This window comes from Saccopteryx leptura, chromosome X (assembly GCF_036850995.1).
Source record: "Saccopteryx leptura isolate mSacLep1 chromosome X, mSacLep1_pri_phased_curated, whole genome shotgun sequence".
NCBI lineage: Eukaryota > Metazoa > Chordata > Mammalia > Chiroptera > Emballonuridae > Saccopteryx > Saccopteryx leptura.
This window is the reverse complement of record NC_089516.1, coordinates 137215237-137242263: the sequence shown is the minus strand read 5'-3', so window position 1 is coordinate 137242263 and position 27027 is coordinate 137215237.

The following is a 27027-nucleotide window of genomic DNA, read 5'->3' as shown; positions in this document are numbered from 1 at the left end:
GGGATTGCTGGGTCATAAATAAAGCCTCTTTAGATAATATGTTTGAAGACCTTTCTTAGTATTTGCTTACCTAGCTCATCTTCTTGTTTTTACTTCATCACCAGAAAAGCAAAAGGACATTGGGAAGTTAATTTTTTTAAATACATAGTTTTATTCAGATTTGTCCAGACAGTAGATCTTGGCACCTAGCTTTGGGAAAATCCATAATACCACCTTTAAAAGGTAAGATACACTCAGGAATTTTTTTTTGTAGCCTAGTGGTTACGATTTGGTGTTTTCTCATGATTTTTAAATTACTCAATTTACAAAAACATGACAATTTTCCCTGGGAGCACAGCAGTAATATGAAAGAGGATCAGCTTCTAGTTCTGGGATTATTTTTAACAAGATTGTGTTTGTTTGTCAATGCTGCCACAAAGCTATCAGTAGTCTAATTTTTAATAGTGAGGATGAGTACATCAGAGACTTCTAACTAGTTTAACCTCTACCTTATGAATTTCTAACTAGAGAGACCACTGTAGACACAGCCAGGACATACTATTGAATCCGAACCTCACTATGTTTATGTAAACATTAAATACAGGGTGGGGGAAAGTAGGTTTATAGTTGTGAGAACATTAAACATAGAGTTTATTCCTGTATTATTATTAATTAATTGTATTATTTTCCATATGAACAACTGTAAATTTACTTTTGCCCTACCTTATATAAATATCAACTTTACTGTGCTCCTGCCCTTTGGAAAAGGAAAATTATGGCACTTGAACAGTCAAAATTTTCTACACATAAATCTTAGTGAAAGAGGGTTGGGATTTTAATGAGTGATAACAGTTGCATTATGGCTAGTTAGTGGCCTCTTGAGTTTGTGTGTAGCAAAGTGAACCGTTTGCTTGATATATTACCATATGAACCCAACAGTGTTATCTTTTTATTTTTTACACCCTTTCCCACTCATCTGGAGCCAAACACTTCCCTTTGTTGTATCTTATGTAGGAACAAGAAAATGCCAGAAGCTGTGGGTAAATATGACCTCTGTGAACGGGCAGAAACCTTCCTCAGTTGTATGCCTTAGAGCTCAGGTTTCCAACATGAGATTCATTTCAAAATGTCCTAGTCAGAGTTTATACTTAATCATAGATTCGCTAATAGTTAGTGGTGGTTTGTTGATACAATTATGCCTAATTCTAGTAAAAGACATATTACTTGCACTTACAAACATTTTGTTAAAATTTCAAAAAACAAAGAGCCAGTCCTATAACATTTAAAAATGTAATTTGGGAGTGACGTCACGGAAATGGTGCCATGAGCAGCGTGTCTGACAGATCTCCCAAAAATCTCAACAAATTTATCAACTAGAAACAGAAAAATTTATCCTCGGAGCATTCTGGAGTTCCACACACACTGAAAGTGAAAGGACTGTTATCACTTGAATCTGAGAGACTGGTCAGAGCTGAGGGGGTGTGGAAGAAGCTAACTACCGCACGGACGTTCATTCAAGCTGAGGAGGGAGTACACCTGTGGTGAGTCAAGCCACGCGTGCAACTGTCCGCCCACACTTGGGGAGGAACAGCCTGAGCGCTGCGAGCAGCCACCGGCATGCCGTGAGAAACTGCGTGCACGCGCGTGCCCGTGCACCCGCGCCCATGCACCCGCGCCCCATGTCCTGGTCCAGTTGCAGAGTGAGCTCCCTTGCACTGCGAGCATCCCCAGCGGCCCTTGCACTGCGAGTGAGAGTCCCCAGCCACCGGCGTACCCAGAGCACCCCATTCACTCGCATGCCCTGAACGTCCCACTCGCCCACACGCCCAGAGCACCTCACTCGCCCGCACACCCAGAGTGCCCCATTCTCCCACGCGCCCAGTGCACCCCAGCTGCCAGCAGCAAGGCAAGTGGGAAGGGCGCCAAAGCTATGTTCCCTACTTTGGAGATTCTCTCCGTGGGCGGGGCACCTCACCCAGCCATTCAAGCTAACAATCAAGCATTGGGGGAGGGACACGCAGGCAGCTTGAAATACTTTCTGGAGCACAGCTTCAGATCCAATCACTGAAATTAGCTTAACCTACGAAATCTGCACACCCACGGGGCTCCAATTGATAAGATCTCTCTCAGTTCAGCGATCCAAGACAAGAGGCATGATATTTTTTAGTGCCTCTCGCTAAAGGGGTGGGGGCAACTTCTGATTGACAGAGCCTTCATATTCAGGGATATACGCTAACAAGAGGGACTTGGCAGATGTTAAGATCTATACAGCAAGCAGCAACTAGTGCCTCTTCTTCCCAGCCAAAACAGGCTACAAAGTGTGGAAAGCCTGGGTTGAGTGGTCCAAATGAATGCTAGGCGCTGAACAGTCACCTTGACAAAAATTGACTCCCAGCCCCGCCTGATTATGCTGGAGGATCTGACTGCCAGACCCTTACCCAGAGCCTTGTGCTGAGTGGGGATAGAGTGGGGATTTCCCAGCTCTTTGAACCTCTTACCCCCCAGGCAGAAGCAGTGGCAGCCTCATTAGCTGTATCACCAGGCTGCTAATTCAGGAAGGGGAGACTAGGAGAGAAACCCCAGGAAAGCAAACTCTCTCATTGTTGGACCCTGCAAACGCCAACAAGCCTTGACTACCAACGAGACTAAAGCCAATTATAAGACATTGCCATAGAATCCCATCAACTGCAAATCCCTACCTAAGGGTGACACAGGGGTAGAGCCTGGGGTACAGAGTCACTGACCAGGAAGAGGGAGAGAAAAGAAAAAGGAAGAAGTTAACCTCTCAAAATCAAGAAAAATCCACAGACTTTATAACTTGTTCCACTATTTTTTCGTTGTTGTTTTTGTTTCTTCTATCTTATTGCCTTTATTATTATTACTTCTATTTCCTCTACCTCGGGCCTTTAATTCTATGCCCATCTTACGCTTCCCTTTTCTTGAACTACACTACCCATGAGTGTGACATTTTATTTCTTTTCTTTATCCTTAATCTCCTTTAGGGTTACACTCCAAAACCCTTAACTCTCACTCTCTCCACTTTTGTTTTTTTTTTTTTTCTTTTCCTTTTTTTCTTCCTTCGTTTTTCTTTTTTTCTTATTTTTTCCTTTCTATTTGTTTCTTCTTTTCTCCTTTTACTTTTCCTCCCATTCAAAACTCAATCACGAACAAATTACTTAATTTGGAACTCAAGTTTTTTTTTTGTTTTTCTTTTTTTGCTTTTGTTTTTGGTTATCTTTTGTTTGTTTGTTTTTGTGGGATTTTGGGTACTTTTTTTTAATTATAATTTTATTTTTTTAATGTGGCGACATCAATAAATCAGGCTACATATATTCAAAGATCAACAAGTCCAGGTTATCTTGTTTTTCAAATATGTTGCATAACCATCAACCAAAGTCAGATTGTCCTCTGTCACCTTCTATCTAGTTTTCTTTGTGACCCTCCCCTTCCCCCTTTCCCTCTCCCTTTCCCCACTTCCCCTGTAACCACCACACTCTTATCAATGTCTCTTAGTTTCACTTTTATGTCCCACCTACGTATGGAATAATGCAGTTCCTGTTTTTTTCTGATTTACTTATTTCACTTCGTATAATGTTATCAAGATCCCACCATTTTGCTGTAAATGATCCGATGTCATAATTTCTTATGGCTGAGTAGTATTCCATAGTGTATATGTGCCACATCTTCTTTATCCAGTCGTCTATTGATGGGCTTTTTGGTTGTTTCCATGTCCTGGCCACTGTGAACAATGCTGCAATGAACATGGGGCTGCATGTGTATCAATGTTCTGAGTTTTGGGGGTAGATACCCAGTAGAGGGGTTGCTGGATCATAAGGTAGTTCTATTTTCAGTATTTTGAGGAACCACCATACTTTCTTCCATAATGGTTATACTACTTTACATTCCCACCAACAGTGTATGAGGGTTCCTTTTTCTCCACAGCCTCTCCAACATTTGCTATTACCTGTCTTGTTAATAATACCTAATCTAACAGGTGTGAGGTGGTATCTCATTGCAGTTTTGATTTGCATTTCTCTAATAACTAAAGAAGATGAGCATCTTTTCATATATCTGTTGGCCATTTGTACTTCCTCCTGGGAGAAGTGTCTGTTCATGTCCTCTTCCCATTTTTATTGGATTGTTTGTTTGTTTGTTGTTGAGTTTTATGAGTTCTTTGTATATTTTGGATATTAGGCCCTAATCTGAGCTGTTGTTTGAAAATATCATTTCCCATTTAGTTGGCTTTCTGTTTATTTTATCAGTTTCTCTTGCTGAGCAAAAACTTCTTAGTCTGATATAGTCCCATTCATTAATTTTTTCCTTCACTTCTCTTGCCTGTGGAGTCAAATTCATAAAATGCTCTTTAAAACCCAGGTCCATTAGTTTAATACCTATGTCCTCTTCTATATACTTTATTGTTTCAGGTCTTATGTTTAGATCTTTGATCCATTTTGAGTTAATTTTAGTACACGGGGACAAACTGTAGTCCAGTTTCATTCTTTTGCATGTGGCTTTCCAGTTTTCCCAGCACTATTTATTGAAGAGGCTTTCTTTTATCCATTGTATGTTCTTGGCCACTTTATCAAAAATTATTTGACTATATATATGTGGTTTGATTTCTGGGATTTCTATTCTGTTCCATTGGTCTGAGTGTCTATTTTTCTGCCAATACCATGCTATTTTGATTGCCGTGGCCCTAGAATAGAGTTTGAAGTCAGGTATTGTAATGCCCCCAGCTTCATTCATTTTCTTTAGGATTGCTTTGGCTATTCAGGGTTTTTTATAGTTCCATATAAATCTGAAGATTTTTTGCTCTATTTCTTTAAAAAATGTCATTGGAAGTTTGATGGGAATTGCATTAAATTTGTATATTGCTTTGGGTAATATAGCCATCTTGATTATATTTATTCTTCCTAACCAAGAACAAGGAATATTCTTCCATCTGATTATATCTTTCTCAATTTCTCTTAACAATGGTTTATAGTTTTCATTATATAAGTCCTTTACATTCTTTGTTATGTTTATTCCTAACTATTTTATTTTTTTTGTTGCAATTGTGAAGGGGATTATTCTTTTGAGTTCATTCCTAATTGTTTCATTGTTGGCATATAGAAAGGCTATTGACTTCTGTATGTTAATTTTGTATCCTGCGACCTTACTGTATTGGCTTTTTGTTTCTAGAAGTCTTTTTATGAATTCTTTGGGATTTTTGATGTATAAGATCATATCATCTGCAAAAAGTGATATCTTTACTTCTTCTTTTCCGATATGGATGCCTTTTATTTCTTTGTCTTGTCTGATTGCTCTGGCTAGAACCTCTAGTACCACATTAAATAACAGTGGAGAGAGTGGACAACCCTGTCTTGTTCCTGATTTAAGGGGGAAAGCCTTCAGTTTTATGCCATTTAATATGATGTTAGCTGATGGTTTATCATATATGGCCTTTATCATGTTGAGATATTTTCCTTCTATACCCATTTTCTTGAGAGTCTTAAACATAAAATTGTGTTGTATTTTATTGAAAGCCTTTTCTGCATCTATTGATAAGATCCTGTGGTTTTTGTTCTTTGTTTTGTTGATATGGTGTATAATGTTAACCGTTTTACGTATGTTGAACCATCCTTGAGATTCTGGGATGAATCCCACTTGATCGTGATGTATTATTTTTTTAATATGTTGTTGTATTCGATTTGCTAGTATTTTGTTTAGTATTTTAGCATCTGTATTCATTAGAGATATTGGTCTATAGTTTTCTTTTTTTGTGCCATCCTTGCCTGGTTTTGGTATGAGGGTTATGTTGGCCTCACAGAATGTGTTTGGAAGTATTGCTGCTTCTTCAATTTTTTGGAAGACTTTCAGTAGAAAAGGAACCATGTCTTCTTTGAATGTTTGATAAAATTCGCTGTTATATCCATCAGGTCCTGGACTTTTATTTTGGGGGAGGTTTTTAATGGTTTTTTCTATTTCTTCTCTACTAATAGGTCTGTTTAGGCTTTCTGCTTCTTCTTGACTCAGTCTAGGAAGGTTGTATTGTTCTAGGAATTTATCCATTTCTTCTAGATTGTTGAATTTAGTGGCATAATGTTTTTCATAGTATTCTACAATAATTCTTTGTATATCTACGGTGTCCATGGTGATATCTCCTCTTTCATTTTGGATTTTGTTTATATGAATTTTTTCTCTGTTTTCCTTGGTAAGTCTTGCCAAGGGTTTGTCAATTTTATTGATCTTTTCAAAAAAACCAGCTCTTTGTTCTATTAATTTTTTCTATAATTTTACTGTTCTCTATTTCATTCATTTCTGTTCTGATTTTTATTATCTCCTTTCTTCGACTATTTTTGGGTTGTTTTTGTTCTTCTTTTTCTAGTTCCTTAAGGTGTGAAGTTAAGTGGTTCACTTGGGCTGTCTCTTGTTTATTCATATATGCCTGAAGTGATATGAACTTCCCTCTTATCACTGTTTTTGCTGCATCCCATAGATTCTGATATGTCGTATTGTCATTTGTCTGTATATATCTTTTGATCTCTGCACTTATTTCTTCTTTGACCCGTTTATTTTTTAAAAGTATGTTGTTTAGTTTCCACATTTTTGTGGGATTTTTTCCCTCCATTTTGCATTTGAATTCTAGTTTCAAGGCTTTATGATCAGAAAATATGCTTGGTACAACTTCGATTTTTCTGAATTTTCTGATGTTGTTTTTGTGGCCCAACATATGGTCAATTCTTGAGAATGATCCATGAACACTGGAGAAAAATGTATACTCAGTCACTTCGGGATGAAATGTCCTGTAGATGTCTATCATATCCAGGTGCTCTAGTGTTTTGTTTAAGGCCACTATATCTTTGTTGATTGTCTGTTTGGATGACCGATCTAGAGCCGTCAGCGGTGCATTGAGGTCTCCAAGTATGATTTTATTTTGTCAGTTTTTGATTTAGGTCAATAAGTAGCTGTCTTATACATTTTGGTGCTCCTTGGTTTGGTGCATATAGATTAAGAATTGTTATGTCTTCTTGATTCAGTGTCCCCTTAGCCATTATGAAATGGCCATTTTTGTCTCTGAGTACTTTTGTTGTCTTGTATTCAGCATTATCAGATATGAGTATTGCTACGCCTGCTTTTTTTTGGATGTTATTTGCTTGGAGTATTGTTTTCCAGCCTTTCACTTTGAGTTTGTTTTTATCCTTGTTACTTAGATGAGTTTCCTGTAGGCAGCATACAGTTGGATTTTCTTTTTTAATCCATTCTGCTACTCTGTGTCTTTTTATTGGTGAGTTTAATCCGTTTACATTTAGTGTAATTATTGACACTTTTGAGTTCCCTATTGCCATTTTATAGATTGCTTTCTGTTACTTTTGTGTCTTGTTTGATCCTTCTCTTTCGTTTTTTTTATCTTTTGTTTTTATTTGTTTGTATTCCATACATCTTTCCACTGTTGCTATCTTTTTTATCTCATGTGCTTCTGTTGTGGTTTTTTCAATGGTGGTTACCTTTAGGTAATGAATAGGGTTCCTACCCTGCTCATTGCAGCGCACTATTTTGTGAGTACTTTTGCACTCCATCATCCTTTGCTACTGTTAATCTCCATCTTCTCCCCCTCTTTCTGTTTGTTGTTGTCACAGTTTAAATTTGGTTTTATTGTGTTCTTTTTGGAGCTTTTAATTGTGGCTTTATTTTTTTTTGTTCTTTGTATCTGATTGGAGAACCCCCTTTAGTAATTCCTGGAGTGGGGGTTTTCTGATGATAAATTCCCTCATCTTTTCTGTATCTGGGAATGTTTTTATTTCTCCTTCATATTTGAAGGATAGCTTTGATGGGTATAGTATTCATGGCTGAAGGTTCCTCTCTTTCAGGACTTTAAATATTGGGGTCCACTTTCTTCTAGCTTGTAGAGTTTCTGCTGAGAAATCTGATGATAATCTAATGGGCCTTCCTTTATATGTTGTATTCTTCTTTTCCCTGGCTGCCTTGAGAATTTTTTCTTGGCCATTGGTTTGTGCCAATTTCATTATGATATGCCTTGGAGTAGGTTTGTTGGGGTTAAGAAAACTCAGAGTTCTGTTTGCTTCATGAATTTGAGGCTTTAGTTCTTTCCACAGGCTTGGGAAATTCTCATCTTTTATTTGTTTGAGTTTTTTCTCCATTCCATTTTCTCTCTCTTCTCCCTCTGATATACCTATTATTCTTATGTTATTCTTTCTGATGGAGTCAGATAATTCTTGTAGAGCTATTTCATTTTTTTTAATTTTTGAGTCTCTTTCTTCCTCTCTCTGTTGTGCCTCAAGTTGCTTGTCTTCTATTTCACTAATCCTCTCTTCTATCTGGCCTGTTCGATTAGCCAAGCTTGTTACCTCGTTTTTTAGCTCGTGAATTGAGTTTTTCATCTCTGTTTGATTTGTTTTTATAGTTTCAATTTCCTTGGACATATATTCTTTGTGTTCATTGAGTTGTTTTCTGAGTTCCCTAAATTGCCTTTCTGTGTTTTCTTGTATATCTCTGAGTATTTTTAGGATATCTATCTTGAATTCTCTGTCATTTATCTGCAAGGTTTCCAATAAATTAAATTTTTTCTCCATATATTTTTCCTCTTCTATCTGTGTTACCTCTCTTTCTTTTGTATCCATGATATTCGATTTTCTCTTCCTTAATGGCATCTGAGGGTGGTTTTGTTGATGGTATTAATGAGATTTAATAACAAATAAAAAGTTAAAAAAATAAAAAATTGAAAAAATTTTTTTTAAAAAAAATTAATAATGAAATAAAGAAAAATAAAATAAAATAAAAATTTTAAAAAAGGAAATTATTCCCCCCCTCCTTTTTTTCTCTCCTCTCCTCTCCCCTCTTTCTTGAGAAAATCTTGTGGTGAACTGTGAATTATATTGTATTTAATAGAACAAACAATGCCTGTAATGGAGGGCCTGAATTGGGGAAAAGTAATAAAGGGGGAAGAAAAATAAATAAATTAAAAAAGGGTATCGCTTCCTACTCCGCCCTTATTCTGACATCATCTTGGGTACTTTTTACTTTGCTTTTTAACTCATTAGCATTCCTCCCAACCAAAGATCTCCATTGTATTTAGTCTTTGCTCCACTTAATACAACAGATTTTTACTTAATATTATTATTTTTTTCTTCTTTAATTATTATTCTTTTTCTCCTTTTTTCTGTTTCTCTCTTAGCCCTCTCATTATATCTCTTAGTCAACCATCACTTACAAGCAAATCATATTATACTTGTCAAATTTTTCTCCTTTTCTTGCATTTAGTATGTCCCTACTCCCTTTTTTGCCCCTTGAACTCTTCACCCCAAATCAAGCCCTCCATTATAGGCAGTTTTTGTTCCATTAATATAATATAATTCACAGGTCATCACAATATTTCCCTAAGGAGGGGAGAGGAGGGGAAGAGAAGAAAGAAAAAAGTGGGAAATAATAAATAATTACTGTTTTTTTTTTTTTTGTGGGGTGTTTTTCTTTTTCCTTTTTTTTTTTTTTTACTTTTTATTCTTTATTAATTCTAATTAGTGTTATCAACAAGACCACCCTCAGATGCCAATAAGAAAAAGGAAATCGAATATTATGGATACAAATATAGAGAGGTAACAAAAATAGATGTGGAAAAACCTATGGAGAAAAGATTTAACATATTGGAAACTGTGGAGCTAAATGACAGAGAATTTAAAACAGAAATCCTAAAAATACTCAGAGATGTACAAGAAAACACAGAAAGGCAATTTAGGGAGCTCAGAAAACAACTCAATGATCACAAAGAATATATTACCAAGGAAATTGAAACTATAAAAACAAATCAAACAGAAATGAAAAACTCAATTCACTAGCTGAAAAACGAGGTAACAAGCATAGCTAATAGAAAAGCCCAGATAGAAGATAGGATTAGTGAAATAAAAGACAAGCAACTTCAGGCAAAACAGAGAGAAGAAGAAAGAGACTCAAAAATAATAAAAAATGAGAAAGCCCTACAGGAATTGTCTGACTCCATCAGAAAGAATAACATAAGAATAATAGGTATATCAGAGGGAGAAGAGAGAGAAAATGGAATGGAGAATATACTCAAACAAATAATAGACGAGAACTTCCCAAGCCTGTGGAAAGTACTAAAGCCTCAAATTCAAGAAGCAAACAGAACAGCGAGTTTTCTTAACCCCAACAAACCCACTCCAAGGCACATCATAACTAAGATGACATAAACCAATGACAAAGAAAAAATTCTCAAGGCAGCCAGGGAAAAGAAGAGTACAACATATAAATGAAGGCCTATTAGATTATCATCAGGTTTCTCAGCAGAAACTCTACAAGCTAGAAGAGATTGGACCCAAATATTTAAATCCCTGAAAGAGAGGAACTTTCAGCCAAGAATACTAAACCCATCAAAGGTATCCTTCAAGTACGAAGGAGATATAAAAACATTCACAAATACAGAAAAAATGAGAGAATTTATGATCAGAAAGCCCCCACTCCAGGAAATACTAAAGGGATTTTTCCAACCAGATTCAAAGAACAAAACAAAACAAAACCGCAAGTAACAGCTCCACCAAGAACACAATAAAACCAAATTTATACTGTGACAACAAAAGAAAAAAAGGGGAGAGAGGATGGAGATTAACAGTAGCAAAGGACGATGAATCACAGAAATACTCATACAATAGGGTACTACAATGAATATGGTAGGTACCATTTTCATTACTTAATGGTAACCACCCTAGAAAAAACCACCACAAAAACACTTGACTTAAAAAAGGTAGCAACAGAGGAAAGAAGTATGGAATACAAACAAACAAAAACAAATGTTAGAAAAACAAAAGAGAAGAACCAAACAAGATACAAAACAGAAAGCAATTTATAAAATGGCAATAGTGAACCTACAAGTGTCTATAATTACACTAAATGTAAATGGATTAAACTTATCAATAAAAAGACACAGAGTAGCAAAATGGATTAAGAAAGAAAATCCAACTCTATGCTGCCTACAAGAAACACATCTAATCAACAAGGATAAAAACAAATTCAGAGTGAAAGGCTGGAAAACAATACTCCAAGCAAACAACAGCCCCAAAAAAGCAGGTGTAGCAATACTCATATCTAATAATTCTGACTACAAGACAGAAAAAGTACTCAGAGACAAAAATGACCATTTCATAATGATTAAGGGAACACTGAATCAAGAAGACATAACAATCCTTAATACATATGCACCAAACCAAGGAGCACCAAAATATATAAGACAGCTACTTATTGACCTAAAAGGAAAACTGACAAAAATACAATCTTATTTGGAGACCTCAATACACCGCTGACGGCTCTAGATCGGTCATCCAAACAGAGAATCAATAAAGATATATTGGCCTTAAACGAAATACTAGAACACATGGATATGATAGACATCTACAGGATACTTCATCCCACAGTGACAGAGTATACGTTTTTCTCTAGTGTACATGAAAAATTCTCAAGAATTGACCATATGTTGGGCTACAAAGAGAATATCAGCAAATTTAGAAAAATTGAAATTGTACCAAGCATATTCTCTGATCATGAAGCCTTGAAACTAGAATTCAACTGCAAAAAAGAAGGGGAAAAACCCACAAAAATGTGGAAACTAAACAACATACTTCTAAAAAATGTATGAGTCAAAGAAGAAATGAGCGCAGAAATCAAAAGATATATACAGACTAATGAAAATGACAATACGACATATCAGAATCTCTGGGATGCAGCAAAAGCAGTAATAAGAGGAAAGTCCATATAACTTCAGGCTGATATGAACAAACAAGAGAGAGCCCAAGTAAACCACTTAACTTCACAACTTAAGGAACTAGATAAAGAAGAACAAAGACAACCAGAACCCAGCCAAAGAAAGGAGATAATAAAAATCAGAGCAGAAATAAACGAAATAGAGAACAGAAAAACTACAGAAAAAATCAATAAAACAAGGAGCTGGTTCTTTGAAAAGATCAACAAAATTGACAAACACTTGGCAAGACTTACCAAGGAAAAAAGGCACAGGACTCAAATAAATAAAATCCAAAATGAAAGAGGAGAAATCAACACAGACATCATAGATATACAAAGAATTATTGTAGAATACTATGAAAAACTATATGCCACCAAATACAACAATCTAGAAGAAATGGATAAATTCCTAGAACAATACAATCTTCCTAGACTCAATCATGAAGAAGCAGAAAGCCTAAACAGACCAATCAGCAGGGAGGAAATAGAAAAACTATTAAAAACCTCCCCCAAAATAAAAGTCCAGGCCCAGGCGGTTATACTAGTGAATTCTATCAAACATTCAAAGAAGAATTGGTTCCTATTCTACTCAAAGTTTTCCAAAAAATTGAAGAAGAAGCAATACTTCGAAACACATTTTATGAGGCCAACATAACCCTTATACCAAAACCTGGCAAGGATGGCACAAAGAAAAAAAACTACAGACCAATATCTCTAATGAATACAGATGCTAAAATACTAAACAAAATATTGGCAAATCAAATACAACTACATATTAAAAAAATAATACATCATGATCAAGTGGGATTCATCCCAGAATCTCAAGGATGGTTCAACATACGCAAAACGGTTAACGTAATACACCATATCAAAAAATCAAAGAACAAACCCCACATGATCTTATCAATACATGCAGAAAAGGCTTTTGATAAAATACAACACAATTTTATGTTTAAGACTCTCAACAAAATAGGTATAGAAGGAAAATATCTCAACATGATAAAGGCCATATATGATAAACCATCAGCAAACATCATATTAAATGGCATAAAACTGAGGACTTTCCAACTGAAATCAGGAGCAAGACAGGGTTGTCCACTCTCTCCACTCTTATTTAACGTGGTGCTAGAAGTTCTGGCCAGAGCAATCAGACAAGACAAAGAAATAAAAGGCATCCATATCGGAAAAGAAGAAGTAAAGGTATCACTTTTTGCTCATGATAAGATCCTATACATCAAAAACCCGAAGGACTCCACAAAAAGATTACTAGAAACAATAAACCAATACAGTATGGTCGCAGGATACAAAATTAACATACAAAAGTCCATAGCCTTTCTATATGCCAACAATGAAATATTAGAAAACGAACTCAAAAAAATAATCCCCTTCACGATTACAACAAAAAAAAATAAAATACCTAGGAATAAACATAACAAAGAATGTAAAGGACCTATATAACAAAAACTACAAGGCATTGTTAAGAGAAATAGGAAAAGACACAATGAGATGGAAAAATATTCCTTGTTCTTGGATAGGAAGAATAAATACAATTAAAATGGCCATATTACCCAAAGCAATATATAAATTTAATGCAATTCCCATCAAAGTTCCTATGACATTTTTAAAGAAATAGAACAAAAAATCATCAGATTTATATGGAACTATAAAAAAACCCGAATAGCCAAAGCAATCCTAAGGAAAAAGAATGAAGCTGGGGGCATTACAATACCTGACTTTAAACTATATTATAAAGCCACGATAATCAAAACAGCATGGTATTGGCAGAAAAATAGACACTCAGACCAATGGAACAGAATAGAAAGCCCAGAAATAAAACCACATATATATGGTCAAATAATCTTTGATAAAGGGGCCAACAACACACAATGGAGAAAAGAAAACCTCTTCAACAAATGGTGTTGGGAAAACTGGAAAGCCACATGCATAAGAATGAAACTCGACTACAGCCTGTCCCCGTGTACTAAAATTAATTCAAAATGGATCAAAGACCTAAATATAAGACCTGAAACAATCAAGTACATAGAAGAAGACATAGGTACTAAACTCATGGACCTGGGTTTTAAAGAACATTTTATGAACTTGACTCCAATGGCAAGAGAAGTGAAGGCAAAGATAAATGAATGGGACTACATCAGAATAAAAAGTTTTTGCTCAGCAAGAGAAACTGATATCAAAATAAACAGACAGCCAACTAAATGAGAAATGTTATTTTCAAACAACAGCTCAGATAAGGGCCTAATATCCAAAATTTACAAAGAACTCATAAAACTCAACAACAAACTTACAAACAATCCAATAAAAAAATGGGAAGAGGACATGAACAGACACTTCTCCCAGGAAGAAATACAAATGGCCAACAGATATATGAAAAGATGCTCATCTTCATTAGTTATTAGAGAAATGCAAATGAAAACTACAATGAAATACCACCTCACCCCTGTTAGATTAGCTATTATCAACAAGACGGGTAATAGCAAATGTTGAAGAGGCTGCGGAGAAAAGGGAACTCTCATCCACTGTTGGTGGGACTGTAAAGTAGTACAACCATTATGGAGGAAAGTATGGTGGTTCCTCAAAAAACTGAAAATAGAACTACGTTATGACCCAGCCATCCTTCTACTGGGTATATACCCCAAAACCTCAGAAACATTGATACGTAAAGACACATGTAGCCCCATGTTCATTGCAGCACTATTCACAGTGGCCAAGACATGGAAACAACCAAAAAGCCCTTCAATAGAAGACTGGATAAAGAAGATGTGGCACATATACACTATGGAATACTACTCAGCCATAAGAAATGATGACATTGGATCATTTACAGCACAATGTTGGGATCTTGATAACATTATACAGAGTGAAATAAGTAAATCAGAAAAAAACAAGAACTACATGATTCCATACATTGGTGGAACATAAAAACGAGACTAAGAGACATGGACAAAAGTGTGGTGGTTACCAGTGGCGGGGCGAGGGAGGATGCGGGAGGGAAGGAGGGAGAGAGTTAAGGGGAGGGGGAAGGGCACAGGGAAACTAGATAGAGGGTAACGGAGGACAATCTGACTCTGGGCGAGGGGTATGCAATATAATTTAATGACAAGATAACCTAGACATGTTTTCTTTGAATATATGTACCCTGATTTATTAATGTCATCCCATTAACATTAATAAAAATTTATTTAAAAAAAATAAATAAAAATGTAATTTTTTGACTTTGTGAAAGAAAATAGGGGAACTGACTGTTAATTGATATTCTTTATTAAATACTGTCATTCATATATTTAGAAAGTTTGAAGTTAAGACAAAGAGTTGTATAATATTAGGGTTGCCAAAAGAAATACAATATTGTATTCAGTTAAAATTAAATTTCAAATAAACAATATTTGGAACTTATTTATACTAAAACATATTTATTGTGTATTTTTAATTAAGATTTAACTGGGAATATTTTTTTTTCATTTGCTAAGTCTGGCAAACCTAGTAAATAATACTTATTTTTCCATGATATGAAGCCATCAGATGATGAAGCAATTATTCAAAACTCAATTGAAATAAGCCTGTTAATAATGGGCAACCAACTGGATAGAAGTATGTTTCAGCTGAATCTCTATTAGATAGTCTATTTTTAAAAATAATGACAGAATTGTGCATAAGGAAGTATATATTTTTATTCATTCTCTGAATTCTATGATTCCATATTTTAATTAATCATGTAGTACCAGAGATAATCTTGGGACAATGTGTCCACCAACTGTGACAGAGAGCCAGGCAGTAATTAGGAAAAATTGAAGGAGATTACTAGGCATGCATTTGGATTTCTTTTGCTGTTATTAGGAAAGACTACAGATCTATAACGGTGATGAGTCCAGAGTACTCTTCAGCCAGTATCAAAAACATTTATAATATTTCCTAATCTGCTTTTAATGTAAAAAAAAAGATTTTAAGGTTATTCTGTGAACAAATTAATACTGAGAACATCAGCAACAGCAGCAGAAGCCGCAGTTGCTATCTGTTGAGGGTTGACTATGGGCCAGGCACTGTGGTTGGGCTCCTGACTTCCTGTTGACTCTGACTGATTCTGGAGTTCATGTTTTCTTAGGAGACTACTCTGCTTTCTCATGTATAGGTGACACTGGAAGGAGATTGCTGATAACTAAAGGGACGTAAATATTTTATATATATATATATATTTTTGTTATTATTAAATGTTACTTTTAGTATCACCAGCAATAATATAAGGGCTATGTCCCAGGTTCTCTGCACATTTAATGGCTTTTCTTATTGACTCCTCATAACAGCTCATGAGTATGCTTCATTATTATTCTCATTTTTAAGATGACAAATCTGTAGCTAAGAGAGGTTATATAATTTGCCCAAAGTTACATGACAGAGCTAATTCTAGAATTCTAACTAGGTGGAAGTGCTTAATCACAATGCTGGATCTTTCCCGTAAATCACAAACTTCATACAGAAATATATCAACTTAAAATATGAGCTATGCTTTCATATATTACTTAAACATCTGTGGTATAGACACATGGTAGAAAGTTCTACCTTAAATTTTTAGGGTTTAATGATAGTGTAATATCAATTTAAGCTCATTGTACCTTAATAATCAAAACACTTTTCAGAAGAAATTAATATCATCAATTTCTTTAATTTTATTTTTTATCTCATTCCAGAAAGGATTTAAAGCAAATTGTTAATCTTTATGCTAAATTATTTTTTGTTAAGATTAGATTTTATTTTGGTGGCAATGCACTATTTAGTTATTTATTTAGCAAATCATTTCAGAACGCTTCTGTGCTTAACTCTTGCCCTTAAGGAACATCACATGTTATGGGAAAGGGACAGGTAAAATAGAATTATGACAAAGTCATCTCTCAAAGAATTGGAGATAATTCAGAGATTAAATTTGTTCCAACATGACCTGAAACAAGAAAAACAATATGAATAATACATTTCCATCATCCCTGCTCCAACTCAGAAATTACTATAAATTTTGCCTTTTGCAAGATGAACAAGTAATCTCTTTTTTGTGTTCCTTTATACTTTTAAGAAATGACTTGCTACACTTTCTCAGCTGTCCCTTTTCTCACCTGATCTAGGATAAAAAGGAATTGTAAACTTTAGAAGATTGCTCCTGCTAAACCAATTCTGATGGACTGGCTTCAGGTGGGAAGGTGAGCCTCTTGCTGGATAATCTTGCTTAACCAGATGGCCTTCCCATTAGATTACATTAAAGGTGTGCTGGCTCCTGTCTTTCCTCCTTACCTCAGTGAAATTCCACAAAGTTAGAAGTACTTTAATTTTCTGAATGAGGAGATTGACTAAGGCTCAGATAAAACAGAGGACTTGATTATAGAAAATATAGTTACTTATATAAGCAAAACTAGAAGGTGAGCCACTGATTCTAACCTAAATGTCTTGGTCTCATAATCTGCAGCTTTGTACTGTCTTCAGATCTTATTTTATTAAGGTCTTTTCTTTGGTTTACAAACAGAATCTATAGAATCTCTAATAAAATTTGAACATCATTTACCAAGAGTGAAAGCCTAGTGAGAATCATGCAATACAAGGGTGGGCAAAAGTAAGATTATATATTTTTTGTATTCAAAATAAAACAATAATTAATAAATAATAACATAAAAATAAATTTTTGTTTTATGAACTCACCCCAGTAAACCTACTTTTACCATCTCCTGTAAATTATACCATCTTTCAGGTTAGAGAGCTTTCATATCTAAAAGCACAAATTTGAAGCATACCTTAGAATAGCAACCCTTATTGCAAAAACAAATTAGCTAGTGGTTTATTATTCCTGTGGAAATATATTTTTAAAAATGGTTTTTGGAATTGTTTGAAGGAAGGAACTAGAAAGCTGGTGATTAATGTACAGTAATAACCAGTTACAAGAAGTGGCATTGCAGAATGTAGATTATAACTGAGACACTATAATAGTCACTTATGCTAATTGGAATAAGAGAGACAGATTTCTCTTTAAATGCAATCGCTTTCTTTATATATGTCCTGAGTAAGAACATTTGATCCCAAATTTTATCTGTGCTTTCCTTGAATAAAACTGAAACTGTGGTTAAGCCATTTGAAAATAGCCAGCCAGGGAAAAAGAAAACCAGATAGTTATTTGGTAATGCGTAGACCAAGCTAAATTTGTGCAGCATTTTGTAGACCCTGCTTTGGTTACGCAAGAAAGGATCAATAATTTACATTTTCCAAATGCTTTAAAATCATTCATTGATCACAATAGCATATCTGTAAAAACATTTCCATATGAGAAGCATAAGACTCCAATCTGTTTAGATTGGAACACCTCGTCCCCGATTGGTAGACTCATTTGTAAGTTAATTATGTCAAGTTCCAGACATTATTATGTAAGTCAGTTGGAAACTTGAAACATGTTTTCAAGTTTCAAGAAACAACATTATTTATGATGGTGGGTGGTGAGTTTCTTAGCTTAACTGGAAAACACAATTGCCCTTTAATTATACCATAGGTTGGCTTACAAGTCTATTTACAGCTCAGAGAAAGGGTTAATATCCAAAATATATAAAGAAGTCACAAAACTCATCAACAAACTAGCACACAATCCAATAAAAAATGTGGTTAGCAAGGGGAAGGAAAGGAAGGTAAGAGAGGGGAATAGGAGGAAGGGGAGGGACTTAAAGAGAAACAAAATATAGGATGGCAGAAGATGATTTGACTTTGGGAGATGGGTATACAGCATAATCAACTGTCCAAATGATGTGGAGATATTTTCTCTAAATCTATGTACTCTGGTTGACCAATGTCACCCTGTTAAATTTAATTGTCTAAATAAAAAACATTCACCTTTACAGCCACAAGAATATTAGTATTCACTTAATAACAGTGATTTGAAGTTAATAAAAAATACATTTAATTTAAAATAAAAAAATGAGAAGAGGACATGAACAGACAGTTCTCCCAGGAAGAAATACAAATGGCCAACAGATATATGAAAAGATGCTCAATTTCATTAGCTATTAGAGAAATGCAAATCAAAACTATGATGAAATATCACCTCACACCTGTTACATTGGCTATTATCAACAAGACAGGTAATAACAAGTGTTGGAGAGGCTGTGGAGAAAAAGGAACCCTCATCCACTGTTTATGGAAATGTAAAGTAGTATAACCACTATGGAGGAAAGTATGGTGGTTCTCAAAAAAACTAAGAGTAGAAATGCCATATGACTCAGCAATCCCTCTACTGGGTAAATACCCTCAAAACTCAAAAACTTTGATATGTAAAGACACGTGCACCCCCATGTTCATTGCAGCATTGTTCACAGTGGCCAAGACACAGAAACAACCAAAGTGCCTTTCAATAGAGGATTGGATAAAGAAGATGTGGTACATATATACTATGGAATACTATTCAGCCACAAGAAATGATGACATAATGTCGTTTACTACAACATGGATGGACCTTGTTAACATTATACTGAGCCAAGTAAGTAAATCAGAAAAAGCTAAGAACTATATGATTCCATACATAGGTGGGACACAAAATTGAGACTCATGGACATAAATAGGAGTGCAATGGTTATTAGGGAGAAGGGGCAGGGGGAAGAGGGATGGGTCTGGGAGAAACATAAAGAGGGACAAATATAAGGTGATGGAGGATGAATTGACTTTGGGTTATGGGTATAAAACATAACTGACTGTCCAAATGATGTAAAGATAAATGCCCAAAAGCTATGCACTCTAATTGCCAAATGTCACCCTGTTAAATTTAATTCTCTAAAGAAAAAATGAAAAGAAAAAAGTCTATTTAAAACATGGTACAATTGACAGGCAACAGTGTCTTCTAGTTAGCTTAACATACTAAATAGAGATGTGGGATCCATATTTCTTAGAAGGTACTGGTAAGGAATTGATGTGGGTGCTATGATTTTGCCTGCAGAACTCAATTCCAACTAGGAGCAAATCCCTAATTCCTTAAATTGATTTTCCCTTATCATTTCTCATTTGTAAAGGGCTAAGCTAGAAGAACTTGGTGTGGTTTGGTCAATGAGGCAGCTGCTATAAGGAGACCTGATCTGAGCAGTCAGCCTTGAGAATTTTATAGCCAGGGCAGTGCCACTCACCTTGCACTCTAACATTGGACAAGTGACCTCCCTTACCTGAATGGCACTCAAAAGTGGATTAAGACTTATGAGGAGATGTGCTGTTAATAATTGTGGGTCCTAGTTCCTGCTTCATTCTGGCCCCACTAGTTCTACCTAAAGAAGGAGATGAAGGAATGGAAGAGAATTCACAAAATAAGAAGGTGGTCAAGTTCTTGTTTTTCAAATTAAAAATAGACATACTTTTTTTTTTACAGAGACAGAGAGAGAGAGTCAGAGAGAGGAATAGATAAGGACAGACAGACAGGATCGGAGAGAGATGAGAAGCATCAATCATCAGTTTTTCGTTGTGACACCTTAGTTGTTCATTGATTGCTTTCTCATATGTGCCTTGACTGCGGGCCTTCAGCAGACCAAGTAACCCCTTGCTCAAGCCAGCGACCTTGGGCTCAAGCTGGTGAGCTTTTGCTCAAACCAGATGAGCCCACACTGAAGCTCGTGACCTCGGGGTCTCAAACCTGGGTCCTCCACAGCCTAGTCAGGCTAAAAATAGAAATATATATGTATAGATACATAATTATAATTGTATACATGCATGATTATATATATATGAATTTAGAAATAATGTACCAATTGTAAAAAATTGACAGAAATATAAAAAAGAGTAAAGAAAAATTTGTTCATAATTCTATCACCCACAGATAACTACCATTAATATTTTGGTGTATGTGCTTAAATAATTTTTCTATGATTGTGAGTATACATATACTTTTTTAACTATTACAATTGGATTATACTAACATTGTTTGGTGACTTAAATATATTTATTAATATCATATTGCTAATATTTCCATGTCAAGAAATATAAAGCCTGGCCAGGCAGTAGCACAGTGAATAGAGAGTCAGAAGGGGACAAAGAGGACCCAGGTTTGAAACCCAGAGGTTGCAAGCTTGAGGTTGCTGTAACCCCCTGATCAAGGGACATATGAGAAACAATCAATGAACAACTAAGGTGCTGCAATAAAGAGTTGATGCTTCTCATCGCTCTCCCTTTCTGTCTGTCCCTATCTGTCCCCCTCTCTGTCTCTGTCATGCACAGAAAAGGAAATATAAAACTACATATTTTAAAGTAAAGATGAGAGATCCATTGGTTACAGCATAGGTGGATGTTTCACTCACCTCCTCTCAGGATAAAGCTGGAGTTATAAATAAATTTAAAAACATCATCCCAATGAACCAACTCAGGACTAAATGAAGAGGAGTCTTATAACCAAGAAATCATAGAAGAAGCCACATCAAGACTGATAAGAATGGCAAAGAAGCAAAAAGGGCTGCCCCTGCTCCCATGAATTGTGGCTGAGGGTCTGGAGGGATAGTTCAGCTGCAGAGAAGGTTAACCTTGAGAGGTGTGGATCCTAAGGCCCAGGCCAGGTGCCCTGACTTAGAGCACCAGAGCCTAGAAAAGGTGCCCACAAAACATTAAGTCATGAAAAGAGGTGAGGTTTCTGTCTCTGAGAAAGAAAGAGATGGGAGTTCTCAAGGAAGCAGATACACTTAAAGGGGCAACACAGAAAATCTCATTCACAACCATGTACCCTGGGCTCTAGTATAGGGAGTGCTAAGCAAACTAGAGTTACAAGAAGAGAATGTGAGATTGAGAAACCCTGGGGAGAGACATGGTGGAGAACAGCTACCAAGACCCCTGAGAAAAATCATTCCCCAATACCACAGTGTCCCAGTTTTTGCCAGACAGGCACCCCTGGTACTGAGAATATTTATTCACTCACATTTAAATTCAGAGGTGCTGCCTCAGTACTTCCTTCAGAAGGGGCTCCATCAGTGATGCTCCTCTCTGTGGTGTCTAGTTCAGGATCCAGTCAAAAGTGGAGACATGTCTACTCTGCATTGGAGTCAAGATGACTGACTGACTGACTGCGGTTTAGTGGACCCTTTCACATGTAACACATCTCTCCATATGGTTATCACAAATCACATAAACATCAGGCTATTGCCAGAGTTCACTCTTATCATTTCGTAACATCCCTTGCTTAGTTGTTAACTGGGCATGTAAATACTTTTAGTTTTACTTGTATTGATTTCAACTGTTTACAAGTTTTTTATTAATGTTTTCAAACTTATTTTTCTATGTTTACTATAACACACAGTCACCATCTTTCTTGGGTAAAGTATTCCCCTCTATGTTGTATCAGCCTGAAGGAAAGCAACTGTCCTACCCTCAATAACCACTCTTTCTCCACCTTATGTAAATTAGACCCTGCTAAAAAGCAAGTAGCCTTGCCAGAAAGCAGGGGGCTAAAAAAACTCAGGGGGAGACATTGAGACCCCTGGCATTGAAACCAAAGTTATTCACCTCATTTTCTCAAGAATATGACCAGTGCTTCTGTCTCATAGAAAATTCAGTAGAAACTGTCCAGGCTGGCCTGACCTGTGGTGGTGCAGTGGAGAAAGAATCAACTGAATTAACTTGGAACACTGAGGTTTTCAGTTCAAGCCCACGGGCTTGGCTTGTCAAGACACATACAGGAAGCAATTGCTATGAGTAGGTGCTTCCCACATCTATTCCATCTTTCTCACACTCCCTCTCTTTCTTTCTTTGCCTGCCTCTCTCCAAAATTCAATAAATAAAATCTAAAAAAATAAAATAAAAAGAAAAAAACTGTCCAGACTGTCAGCAGATGAAGGTTGTGGATTTCAGAAGTCACACCCACTGGGCCCTTAGTAGTCACACCCCACTGAAGTTTAAGAAAAAATTCATAACAGAAAGATATCTGGAGCCCAGGGAAGGGAACCCCACCCACCACCTTTCCCAATGCTTGAGTAGCCCCAGTCTTGTACTCTATCAGAGGTCTTTTTCAAGGGCTTAGCCTAACAAGTAGTCAGCAGACAGAGGCATCAGGAGACAAATCTCAGGGAACCTTGAGTCGTTTGTTGATTTTTTGCCAAGCCTGCTGCTGGTAAAAGCCAGCCTAAATGTGCACTTTGGTTGTCCCATGTGTACTTAAGCCCAACAGAGGCAGATATAACATCTGGATCACTTATACCTCCAAAAAGGTTGCTGATGGCCAGTCACAGGCACTGTTGTACACTGTTTCACTGTTTTGCATAAAGTTTTTTCTAAGAGGCCCAGAATGAACACATTCAGTGGCCAGCTACAACAACATCAGAACAGGATCCACCTAGCATTACTAGCAGCATATCCAAGTGGAAAGCTCATCAGGCATCAAACCCAGCTGAGGAACATTCTGCTTTCTGTTGTCAGAACCTGCAAAGCAGCTTGTACACATTGGACAAGGAATAGCCTCACAGTCAGCTGAACCAAGTTTTGGATACATTGCCTTGCTGAACTAAATGTCTGTCAGTAGATTCGTAGATTAAAAAGCTGAGGTATGTATATACAATGGAATACTACACAGCTGTGGAAAAGAAGGAAATCTTACATTTTAAGACAGTGTAGATGGACCTGGACATTATTATGTTAAGTGAAATAAACCAGGCCGAGAAAGGCAAATATCATATGATCTCACTTATATGTGGAATTTAATAAGCAAAGTGAACTGCAGAATGGAATAGAGGCAGAGGTGGGGTCACAGGGAGCAGAGGGACAGCTGTCAGAGGGAAGGGGGATGAGTGGACAGGATGAGAAAAGATGAAGCGATTAGTGAAATTATATACTCATAACACATAGATACAGATAACAGGAAAGCAAATCCTAGAGGGAAGGGGGTAAGTAATTAGGGAGAGGGGGGCCTAGTGTGTATAATGGTGGATACAAGGGTGGGGGGCAAGGGTCTTATTTTGAGTTGGACACTTGAATATATGTTAACATGATAAATTAAAATTAATAAAAATTAAAAAAAATAAAGTGCACATAGTACATTTTCTATGATAGACCATATGTCTATCATAGAAAACAAGTCTATCACACAAAACAAATCTCAACAAACTTTAAAAAATTAAAATGAAATATGAAGATGACAGCAGAGTAATGGTGTTGTGAGAAATACTCCTGATCTCTTTCCTTGAAATTTCAACATATTGAACAATTATAGCATATCAAAGAAACTTCAACTGGGTTTACAAGCATACCTGAAAGATCTACACATGGAAGGGATTAAAAAGGAAGGCAGAAGATAAAATGCATTTATAGTCTTCTCTGAGGAGGAGACAAACCCATAATGACTAGATTTTTTTATTCTCTACCAGATTTGCAGAGGAGGAAATTTCAGGCTCTCCATGATTTGTTGGAGGAGTACAGAGAGGGAAATTGAAGTGACTGGGTCTCTTTCTGCCAGAAGGAACAATAAGATAGGGGTATAGAGGGGGAGATAAACCAAAGATGAGGCATAACATGGAGTCATGGCCAGTGTTTCCATGGTCGACCTGAAACCTGAAAGCCAAAATCATGAAGCCAGAGAACCAAAGCAAGAAAGTCAAAGCAGTAAAGCCCTCACAGCACATCCCACCCAAAAACTCAACTGTGACCCCTCCTACATCAATGTGGCACCTACAGAGGAAAACTCAGGAATTTCAAAGAGCTAAACCTAGTAATACTGCTACACCTACTGGAAGAAAACAGGAACTTCTCAAAACAGAAAAGTATTCTTTATTTATTTTTTTATTTATTCCATTTTTTCTTAGTCTTTTCTCCTCTTCACTCTTTTGAATTTCATTTCCTTTAATTGTTACATTTTTCATTCTTTTTTAAAATTTTTTATTTATTTTTTTTACAGAGACAGAGAGAGTAAGAGAGAGGGATAGACAGGGACAGACAGGAACGGAGAAAGATGAGAAGCATCAATCATCAGTTTTTCATTGCGCATTGCGATACCTTAATTGTTCATTGATTGCTTTCTCATATGTGCCTTTTTGCTCAAACCAGATGAGCCCACGTTCAAGCTGGTGACCTCGGGGCCTTGAACCTGGGTTCTTCCACATCCCAGTCTGACGCTCTCTCCACTGCACCACTGCGTGGTCAGGCACATTTTTTATTCTTACTTTTAGCAGATGTTTGATTAGTTTATGATTTTTTTTACTTTTAATCTTTGTGTTCTGTGTTTTTTCTTTTTTAATTGTCATTAATTTTAAATTTTTATTGTATTTTTATATTTATTTATTTATTTTTGTGTTTTTTAGGGTTCTTAAAAATAATACTTTAAAAAAAACATCAAAGATAAAGAAATCAAATACTATAGCTACACAAGGCAGAGATGTCATTCAGAAAGAAAAAATCTCCAGAAAAAATATCTCAACTGCATGAAAATACTTGAGTTAAGTGGTAGAGTATTCAAAATTGAAGTTTTGAAATACTTGACAAGATGTGGGAAAACACCAATAAGCAAATTTAATGAGCTCACCTAGGAGATTGAAACTTTAAAATCAGAGATGAAGAAATTAATATATAAATTGAAAACAGAGGTAGGAAGTTTAGTTAATAGAACAAGCCAGATACAAGAAAGAATCAGTGACATCAAAGACAGGCAACTAGAGATACTGCAGAAAGAAGAAAAGAAAGATTCACAAATTAAAAAAAAATGTGAGAGCTCTACAAGAATTTTCTGACTCCATTAGAAAGAGCAATATAAGCATAATGGGTATATTAGAAGAAGAGAGAGAGAAGGGAATGGAGAATTTATTTAAACAAATAATGATATGAATTTTCCAGAACTTATGAAGAGACAGAGCATGGAATCCAAGAAACAAACAGAACAATAAGTTACCTCAACACTAACAGACATACTTTAAGACACATTATAATAAAACTGTCAAAAATAAATGACAGAGTAAGAGTTCTAAAGGTGGCTAGGATAAAAAGACTATAACATCTATAACATATAAAAGAAACCCCATTACATTATTAACAGACTTCTCAGCAGAAATTCTATAAGCCAGAACATAGTGGACTCAAGCATTCAAAATATATATAAAAAAGGAATTACCAACCAAGAATACTATATTAATCAAAGTTATTCTTCACATATGAAGGAGAAATAAAAATTTTACAGACATATAGAAGGTGAGGAAATTTATCACCAGAAAACCCTACTGCAGGAAATATTCAAGGGGGTTATTTCACCTAATACAAAGAACAAAACAAAACGACAAGTAGGTGCTCCAGAAAGATTTGAATAAAAATAAAGATAATCCTGTGACAACAGTAGCATAAAAGGAGAAATGTAAAATATCTACAATAGAAAAGAAAGATGGAGCACAGAAGCACTCATAAGACAAAGAATTCTTGTACATATGAATATTTTTCTCTTAATAACCTAATAATAACCACCCACAAAAAAGCCACTACTGAAATACACAGCTTAAAAAAAGCAGAAACGGGGGAAAGAAAAATGGAATACAATCAGACAAAACAAATAACAGAAACACAAAAGAGAATGTCTAAAACAAAACAAAGAGCTGAAAGAAAAAAATATACAAAATGGCTATAGGAAAGTCTCAAGCATCAATAACTACCCAAAATGTAAATGGACTGAACTCACCAATAAAGAGGCACAAAGTAGCAGACTGGATCTAAAAGCAAAATCCAACCATATGCTGCCTTCAAGAGACACATCTAAGCTGCAAATTCAAAAGTAGATTCAAAATGAAAGATTGGAAAACATTTTTTTAGAAAATGATATAAAAAATAAATAAGCAGATGTAGCCATACATATATATGACAATGCTGATTTCAAGACATCACAGGTAACCAAAGACAAAAATGAACATTTCATAATGATAAAAATGACAGTGTATTAAGAAGACATAATAATTCTTAATATACATGCACTAAATGGGGGACACCAAAATATATGAAAAATCTAATAACTGATCTAAAACTAGAAGCAGATGTAAACACAATCATACGTGAACATGTCATCAAGCCATTGATGCCTTTAGATAGGTCATACAAATGGAAAATCAATAAAGAAATATGGGCCTTAAAGGACACACTAGACTGAGTGGACATGAAAAACATTTACGGTACATTTCAATCCAAAATATCAAATTATACATTATTCTCCAGTGTTCATGGAACATTTTAAGAATAGGCTAAATGTTGGGCCACAAAACTAACATCAACAAATTGAGAAAGATTGAAATTATGCCAAGCATATTTTCTGATCATAAGGCTTTAAAATTAAAATTTAACTGCCAAAAG